We start from the raw sequence: 9,025 nt of genomic DNA, 5'->3' as shown, positions 1-9,025 counted from the left end.
TGCTGCAGTATAGGGCAGCGGTCAGCAGTGGTGCACCTCAACCCTATGTATTGTGGACCGATACCGGTCCTTACAGAACAGCAGACTGTGCCTCACTCAACCCTATGTACTGTAGCACCCTTCACCAAGTTGCCAGTCCTTATAAGGACCTTTGTGGACCAAGTAGGTTGTGTGTGACTGATTAGCAGACTGTACGTCAGTCCCTATACTGCTGAAGGACTGCTGCAGTATAGGGCAGCGGTCAGCAGTGGTGCACCTCAACCCAATCTATTGTGGACCGATAGCGGTCCTTACAGAACAGCAGACTGTACCTCACTCAACCCTATGTACTGTATCACCCTTCACCAAGTTACCAGTCCTTATAAGGACCTTTGTGGACCAAGTAGGTTGTGTGTGACTGATTAGCAGACTGTACATCAGTCCCTATACTGCTGAAGGACTGCTGCAGTATAGGGCAGCGGTCAGCAGTGGTGCAGGTCAACCCTATCTATTGTGGACCGATACCAGTCCTTACAGAACGGCAGACTGTACCTCACTCAACCCTATGTACTGTAGCACCCTTCACCAAGTTACCAGTCCTTCTAAGGACCTTTGTGGACCAAGTAGGTTGTGTGTGACTGAATAGCAGACTGTACGTCAGTCCCGATACCAATGAAGGACTGCTGCAGTATAGGGCAGCGGTCAGCAGTGGTGCACCTCAACCCAATCTATTGTGGACCGATAGCGGTCCTTACAGAACAGCAGACTGTACCTCACTCAACCCTATGTACTGTATCACCCTTCACCAAGTTACCAGTCCTTATAAGGACCTTTGTGGACCAAGTAGGTTGTGTGTGACTGATTAGCAGACTGTACGTCAGTCCCTATACCAATGAAGGACTGCTGCAGTATAGGGCAGCGGTCAGCAGTGGTGCACGTCAACCCTATCTATTGTGGACCGATACCAGTCCTTACAGAATGGCAGACTGTACCTCACTCAACCCTATGTACTGTAGCACCCTTCACCAAGTTACCAGTCCTTATAAGGACCTTTGTGGACCAAGTAGGTTGTGTGTGACTGAATAGCAGACTGTACGTCAGTCCCTATACCAATGAAGGACTGCTGCAGTATAGGGCAGCGGTCAGCAGTGGTGCACGTCAACCCTTTCTATTGTGGACCAATACCAGTCCTTACAGAACGGCAGACTGTACCTCACTCAACCCTATGTACTGTAGCACCCTTCACCAAGTTACCAGTCCTTATAAGGACCTTTGTGGACCAAGTAGGTTGTGTGTGACTGATTAGCAGACTGTACATCAGTCCCTATACTGCTGAAGGACTGCTGCAGTATAGGGCAGCGGTCAGCAGTGGTGCACGTCAACCCTATCTATTGTGGACCGATACCAGTCCTTACAGAACGGCAGACTGTACCTCACTCAACCCTATGTACTGTAGCACCCTTCACCAAGTTACCAGTCCTTATAAGGACCTTTGTGGACCAAGTAGGTTGTGTGTGACTGATTAGCAGACTGTACGTCAGTCCCTATACCAATGAAGGACTGCTGCAGTATAGGGCAGCGGTCAGCAGTGGTGCAAGTCAACCCTATCTATTGTGGACCGATACCAGTCCTTACAGAACGGCAGACTGTACCTCACTCAACCCTATGTACTGTAGCACCCTAGACAGACCAAGTTACCAGTCCTGATAAAGAGCTTTGTGGAACAAGTGAGTTGTGAATGATTAGCAGACTGCAGCAGAAGGGCAGCAGTCAAGTATAATATTCTTTCTATATTTGGAAGAAAGAATATTATATGTGTACAAGCCTATTACCGTACCCCTGATACCAGTCCTGAAAAGAACCTTTGTGGAACTAATAGTAACAGCAACTGTTTAAACTGACCCTCACTGCCTGACACACTGCTTCCTTCCTGTCCCTATACAAACTGGCAAAACAGAGGAGACTGGAACAATTACTGGTCACTCGAATTAGCACTTTTGTGGACCTGATAGTAACAGCTAATGATGATGATGATGACTAATCTGGCTGTCCCTAAAATAGCAGCAGACACAGCGCTCTGTCCCTTTCTCTAAACTGACAAAAGACACTCAGGCTGCTGCAACAATCAGTAGCACAGCAAACCTATATACACCTAACACCTATACCAGTCCTGAAAATAACTTTTGTGTACCAAATAGCTAGTGGTTTATCTCTCCCTGCTCCAAACAGCAACCTTTCCCTATAGTGACAGAAGAAAGAATGTAAAATGGCCGCCGGATCGGGTGTATTTATAAGTTAGGGGGAATGTCCAAGTGTCCATGTGCTGTCATGTCTCAATTGGCTGTCCTGTACCCCATAATGGATGTGTCATCAGGTCAAAGTTCCTTTACACAGTAAAAACACGGAAGTCCGCCGGGCGAACGACGCCAATAGTCCGCCGAACTGGCGGACGCGAACAGCCGAAATTCGCCGCGAAACGACCGCCGGGCGAACTGTTTGGCCATCACTAGTGACCTGTACCCGATTCTTCAAGTCTGTGTATGACCAAGCCCACCTGCTGTCACCAGCAGCAGCTGCCTGCCTACCTGTCTACCTGCTGAAGCCATCTGACGACTTCACCTGCCCAGTGAGGACATCTGCCCTACTGCTAGCAAGACTTTCTGGCACTCGTGCGACTCTGCACTCCTGCGCCTCCTGTCTACACTATCAGGGGCCCCCAATTCAGAGGTGTAAGAGAGGCCTTCCTCATCCTATCAGGCTCTGATACCAGGTAAGTGATAGACTGCATCTGGTGGTAAGTGACAATCCCCATCTGGTGGCAAGTGACACACTGCATCTGACAAGTGACAATCCCCATCTGGTGACAGGCGACGGTGGTAAGTGACATGCTCAGGGCTCCCACTGATTCTGCATTATGGTGAGTTGAACTATTTCATTATATATTACAATGTAGTAAAAGAAATAATGTGATTCAATCATCCTGACACCATATTTATAAAGGAAACAACAAGCGACGCTAGTTTGTAATCCTTATCCCAAGTATCAAAAAGCTAAGTAATATATATATATATATATATATATATATATATATATATATATATACAAAATGTACTACTTAAATGTGCAAATATGCACCAAAATGTGATAAATACAAAAAACAATAGTGTTATAAGGTGCAATTATCTATATGACCAAATTAATCAAAAGTGACTTTACTGTAAAAACCATCAAACTTTGCAATCTAATAATACCACAGCTAAATGTGCAAAAAAAAAAAAAAATTTTCCATTTGACACCAAGTGACAATATTGCAAACGCATATTGTGCAATAATTGAAAAAATGTGCAAAATGTTACAAAAATATAAGTCTAGTGCTGAAAAAAAGAGAAAAGTGCAACGTGCAATGTTAGTCCACTCAGGAAAAAACAGCAGAAAATTCAGCGCAATTTTAAATGCTGAATTGATCCTTTTGAAGTGTGTTTAAATAAGTTAGGCTACTTTCACACTGGCAGCGCCGGCCCTTAGCACTAAAGCACCGCTCCTGTTTGCAGCACGTTAGCGCTGTTTTTGCATCGCTTTTGCACCGCTTTTCGACTGCTAGCTTTACTGCGCTTTCAAAACACTTTTCAGGTGCTATGGAAGCGCTGCCTATTAATTGTAATGGGCAGGGTGTTTTGGGAGCGCTAAATACAGTGCTCCCAAATCACCCCAATGATGCTGACTGCAGGACTTTTTGCAACGTCCCACAAGTGCACCGCCCCAGTGTGAAAAGACACACTGCAATGAATGGGAGGCAGCTTTCAGGCACTTTGCAGAGGCTATTTCTAGAGCTAAAGCACCTGAAAACCTCCCCAGTGTGAAAGTAACCTTATAGGTGACACCCAATGTGATCTTTCACTAGCAACAATAAAATTACTCACCAGAACCAATGGCTGGTCAAACTATAAACCAGCTAATGCACTTTTTTAACCTCCCTGGTGGTATGATTATGTCAGGCATTTTATATTGTAGGCCTGTAATTCTTAGTAATAACACACATTAATCTGTCCAAACAAGAGTTTTGTAGCGTATGAAAGTTTGAAACACAAAATCATAAAGTATAATAAATAATTATAAAAAATAATAATATAATAATAATAAAAATAATTTTCTTTGCAATTCACTATCGCTCAATTCTGCAAGTGTTCTAATTGCTATGGCTGTTTTATAGCTGGTCTAAATTTTTTGTTTAATTATTGTTTATTGAAAAAGTAAGAAGAAATAACAACATCATGCTCGGCATAGTCATTACAATACATGTGTTACCATCATTGAGTCATGTGGTGCGTGAAGCATAGCTAAGGCCATTTTAAGAGCCATGAACAGACATGTAATAAACCTTGACTGATTACGGAACAAATTAACAACCTGGTGATCTGGTGTAGAGGTAACCCAGAGTCCCCATACGTGAGCCCTCGCATGGGGAATCATTAGTAGGCTAGTACACCGCACACAATGTTGACATAGAAAAAGAGTAGGAAAAGAGAAAAAAAATGGTGGGGTAAAGTGAATGAAGGGGGGAACAGTGTAGGTAAGCTGGGGGGGGGGGGGAACTACCTCGGTCCAATCATCATTTAACATCAGGGTTAATATAGTCAAACCTGTACTGGAGGCTTATGACATAATTTCAGCATAAGCGGTTGTAAGTTTAAAGGCAAACCAGCAGGACCATATCTTTTTTACCTGATCCGACCTGTCCCTAAGGGAGCCGATGAGATCTTCCATATACTATGTGTTATCCACCTCTACCAGCCATTGACGTAAGGAAGGTATGGTAGACAGCTTCCAATAGCGTGGTATGAGGGCTTTGGCTGCGTTGAGTAAGTGTGGTGTTAGGGATTTTTTGTATGCTCCTGCTGGCGAGCCTGTACAGTGAAATAACATCACCCATGGGTCATTAGGTGTATCAAAACCCTGGATGAAAGAACAGTATATATAATATAAAAGTGCATGCAGGGTACTGAACAAAGCACTAGGGACAGAAGGGAGGTGAAATGATTTGATACAATAGGGTAATGTAATGCCATGTACACACGACCGGACTTTCCGGCAGACTAGGACCGACGGGATCAGTCCATCAGACTTTGCGATCATGTGTGGGATAATCCGATGGTTTTTCTTTAAAAAAATCCAATGGACCTAGAAATAGAACATGTTTCAAATCTTTCCGACAGACTCAATTCCTATTGGGAAAACCGTTCGTCTGTATGCTGGTCCGATGGACCAAATACGATGCAAGGGCAGCTATTGGCTACTGCCTATTGAACTTCCTTAGTTCATTCATGTGTGGGCAAGTCCGTTCGTTCGGAAGTCCGTCTAAACTCTGTCAAAAGTCCGTTGAGAAGACTGTCGTACCTTTTCTGCTGGAAAGTCTGGTCGTGTGTACGCGGCATTACAGATTATAGTGTATGTGTTATGTTTTGTGTACTTTTTGAATTTGTTACCGGGCTTTGCCCCCATGCGCCACGATGCTCGCAGGGAACGGAGCACACAGAGCATCAGGCACTTGATCTGGCAGGGGACACAGTGGGGGGGGGGGGGGGGCATCGCAGGATCCCGGTGACAAGGTGAGTGTGGCTCGGGGTTACCGCTAATGGTACTGAAATTTAACCCCAAGCCACACTCAGGAATACCACCAGGAAGTTTAATAATTTCCAATGGGTAATCTCCCAGGTACTGATTCCCAATATCTTCTTTCTCAGTCAAACAAATCTCATGTAGATCAACGCCACACATAAAAGTAAGACAAAGGGAGGAAGGCCTTCATAGCATAATAATGTTTTAAAACAGGCTTTATTAAAGTAAATAAGATTTACTCACATGTGTCAAGTGTCTGTCACACTAGGGTATAAACGCTCTATCGTATATCGACTGATAGCCTGTCAGCTGCCATCACAGAGCCGGTCCAGGCTGGAGCAAGATCGTGACAATATGATTGGGACCGGCACCCGGCTCAGCCTCTCAGTGAGCCACAGAGACACAGAGACAGCATCTCCCACCCAATCCACAGCCCAACCTGAGGAGGGGGCAGAGCAGAGAACCCATGACTGACAGTCATGCTCTCTACTCGTGTAGCTCTGAGAACTGAGCGATCAGATCACTAGGATCTCAGCCTTAGAGCCAGCAGGGGATAGATGTAACATCCACCTAGGTAAGTATGATTCAAAACTTTTTAAAAATTCTCATACTTCTCTTTTAAGCTCTTGGCATTTTGATGCTATACATTTATTTAACTCACAGTATATACAGTACAGTGACCCTCACAAAATGATCATACTGCATATACTGTACAGTGACTTTCTCAAGTAGGTGCATCCTTGCTGTTAAATATCAACTTGAGGGTTAAGTACTATATTTAGCACATAACTTCCTTCTATGCCTCTCAATACTTTCCTTAATAATAGTTGATGGGGAATTCCTGTCCTGTGCAGACAAGAGATCAGGAACAAGGAAATAGGAATAGCATAGATGCAAACATTTAACGTCTTTCACTTTAACATTAGCCAATCCAGTCAGATTAAATTCAGCTAACTTGTAGCTTCCCCCCTATAACAGCTATGCCGGGAATAGGAGATATCCATCGCTGGTGAATGAAGAGTCTGATTGTTCATTTACAAATAGTTAGTTTCCCCTGTGTATGCCCATATTTGACATACTCATCCTAGATATACTGAACTTTTACTAGCATTTTGGTATATTGAATGCACAGATTTTCTATAAGCGTTAGAAGAAGTTAAACCCGTTGCTACTTGCTCTTGGCACAGATTGCTTACGCTACATAAACTATAATCCTTTCATAAAATGTATGTTACTACACAGTTCAGCATTAGGCCGCGTACACACGCGGGGACTGTTCGCTCAACTTTGTTCGTCAAACAGTTTCAGCGGACAGTCCGCTCAAAATTAGCATGGACGGACTTGCCCACACACGACGAACGAACAGTCCGCTGAAACCGTGCGCGATGACGTGAATGGCACGTACGACGGGACTAGAAAACGACGTCCTATACACTACAATGCAACCTTCGGCGTGTAAATTCTTTCTGAGCATGCGTGAGACTTAGTTTGACGAACAAGCCTACACACGGGCGGACTGTCCGCTCAAACCAAGTTTCAGCGGACAGTTTTTAGGAATTTCCGAAAAACTTTGTTCGTCAGACTGTCCGCTGAAACTGTCCGCTGAAGCCCACACACGAGCGGACTGTCCGCCGAAACACTGTTCAGCGGACAAAGTTGAGCGAACAGTCCTCGCGTGTGTACGCAGCCTTACTGTATTTAGTTGATGTTATGAACAAACACTTGAAGATACAAAACAAGATTTTCATAAGGGACAGCAACATGGCCAGTGTGTGCATATATATGATATTGTTGCGATTACCTTAAAATGGAACACCAGCCATATGTTTTTTACAAGTTTTGAACATACTGGGTACAGGTAGAAACAGCTCTAATATTATTGAATGTGTCACAGTTAGGAGATCCATTCTTACCATCTGCCCTAAGACTAGGGTTTCCACCTCATCCCTTTAAGCCCAAACACATATGTATTACACAGGTTCTGGGGCTAATTTAATGCAGATAAGGCACCAAGTAAGTTTAATTAGCACCTCAACCCCCCTGGCGGTATTCCCGAGTCTGGCTCGCTGGATCCAGGATGAGCTTTCTTACCTTATCCCCTGGATCCTGTGATGTCTCCCCACACTGCGAGCGGCTCGTACTCCGCTCAATGTATCACATCGCCGGGCTCCGTTCCATGCGAGCGTTGCGACACACGGGGACGGAGAACAGCGCCAAATTCAAAAAGTAAAACACACACTATACATACAGTATAATGTAATCTTACAGATTACATTGCTGTATGTAATTATTTCACATCCCCTTTGTCCCTAGTGGTCTCCCCAGTGTCCTGTATGCAGTTTTATATTATAAAAACTGTTCTTTCTGCCTGGAAACTGGAGATTGTCCATAGCAACCAAAACTGTCCCTTTACATCAAAAGAGGTTTCAGACCAGCTAGAAAACAGCGATAATAAATTGGAATCACTCGCCGAATTGAGCCATAGTAATTTGTGGGGAGATCCGTCATCAAATACTGAAAAGTAATAACAGCGACAATTCTGCAACTGAGCAAATTTCAGTGTTTTTGATTTAAATACATTATTGAATATTTTTTATTATTATTATATTATTATTTGGTATAATTATTTATTATATTATAATTTATGATTACATTTTTGAAACTTTATCATACCCGGGATGTCAACTAGACTCTGGTTTGAACAGATTTAAGTGAGTTATTCCTAAGAATTACAGGACTACAATATAAAACGCCAAATTTTCATGCAAAATAAGTGTACCGCTTTCAGCACCTAAAATCTGAAATAATCATACCACCAGGGAGGTTAATCAGCCTCAGAACTTGTGTAATTAATATGTGTTCGGGTTTAAAGGGATGAGGTGACAACCCTACTTAAGACTAATGTTTTTTTTCTGGGGACAGCAGTCAAAGGTGGGATTACACCTCACTTTCTATTGCCTTCCTGTTCTCTCCAGTGGTGACACAGACAGCAATAAAAATCTGACAAATATTCATATGCTCCCCTGCTCTAGTAACATAGATGAGTGACAGCAGAAAAAGACCAAGTGGGCCATCAAGTCTAATCCACCCTCCCCCCCCAACACCACCACTGCATATTTTTGTCAGAGTGTAGATCTGTGTTTGTCCCAAGCATTAGAGATGGCCTTGCGGTTCGCCCGGCGGTCGGTTCGCGGCAAATTTTGCGTGTTCGCGATTCGCCAAACCTGCGGACTTCTGGCGCTGTTCGCCCAGCGGACATATGCGTTTACATTGTGAAAGAACTTTGACCCATGATGACACATCCATCATGGGGTACAGAACAGCCAATTGAGACATTTCAGCACATGGACAATTGGACATTCCCCCTACCTTATAAATAGACCTGATCTGGCGGCCATTTTACATTCTGTCTTTTGTCAGTGTAGGGAAA

This window comes from Lithobates pipiens, unplaced genomic scaffold, assembly GCF_037356315.1.
Source record: "Lithobates pipiens isolate NorthernLeopardFrog02 unplaced genomic scaffold, aLitPip1_a1.2 Scaffold_18, whole genome shotgun sequence".
Taxonomy (NCBI): domain Eukaryota; kingdom Metazoa; phylum Chordata; class Amphibia; order Anura; family Ranidae; genus Lithobates; species Lithobates pipiens.
The sequence above is the reverse complement of the archived record's forward strand: the minus strand, read 5'-3'. Positions refer to the sequence as shown.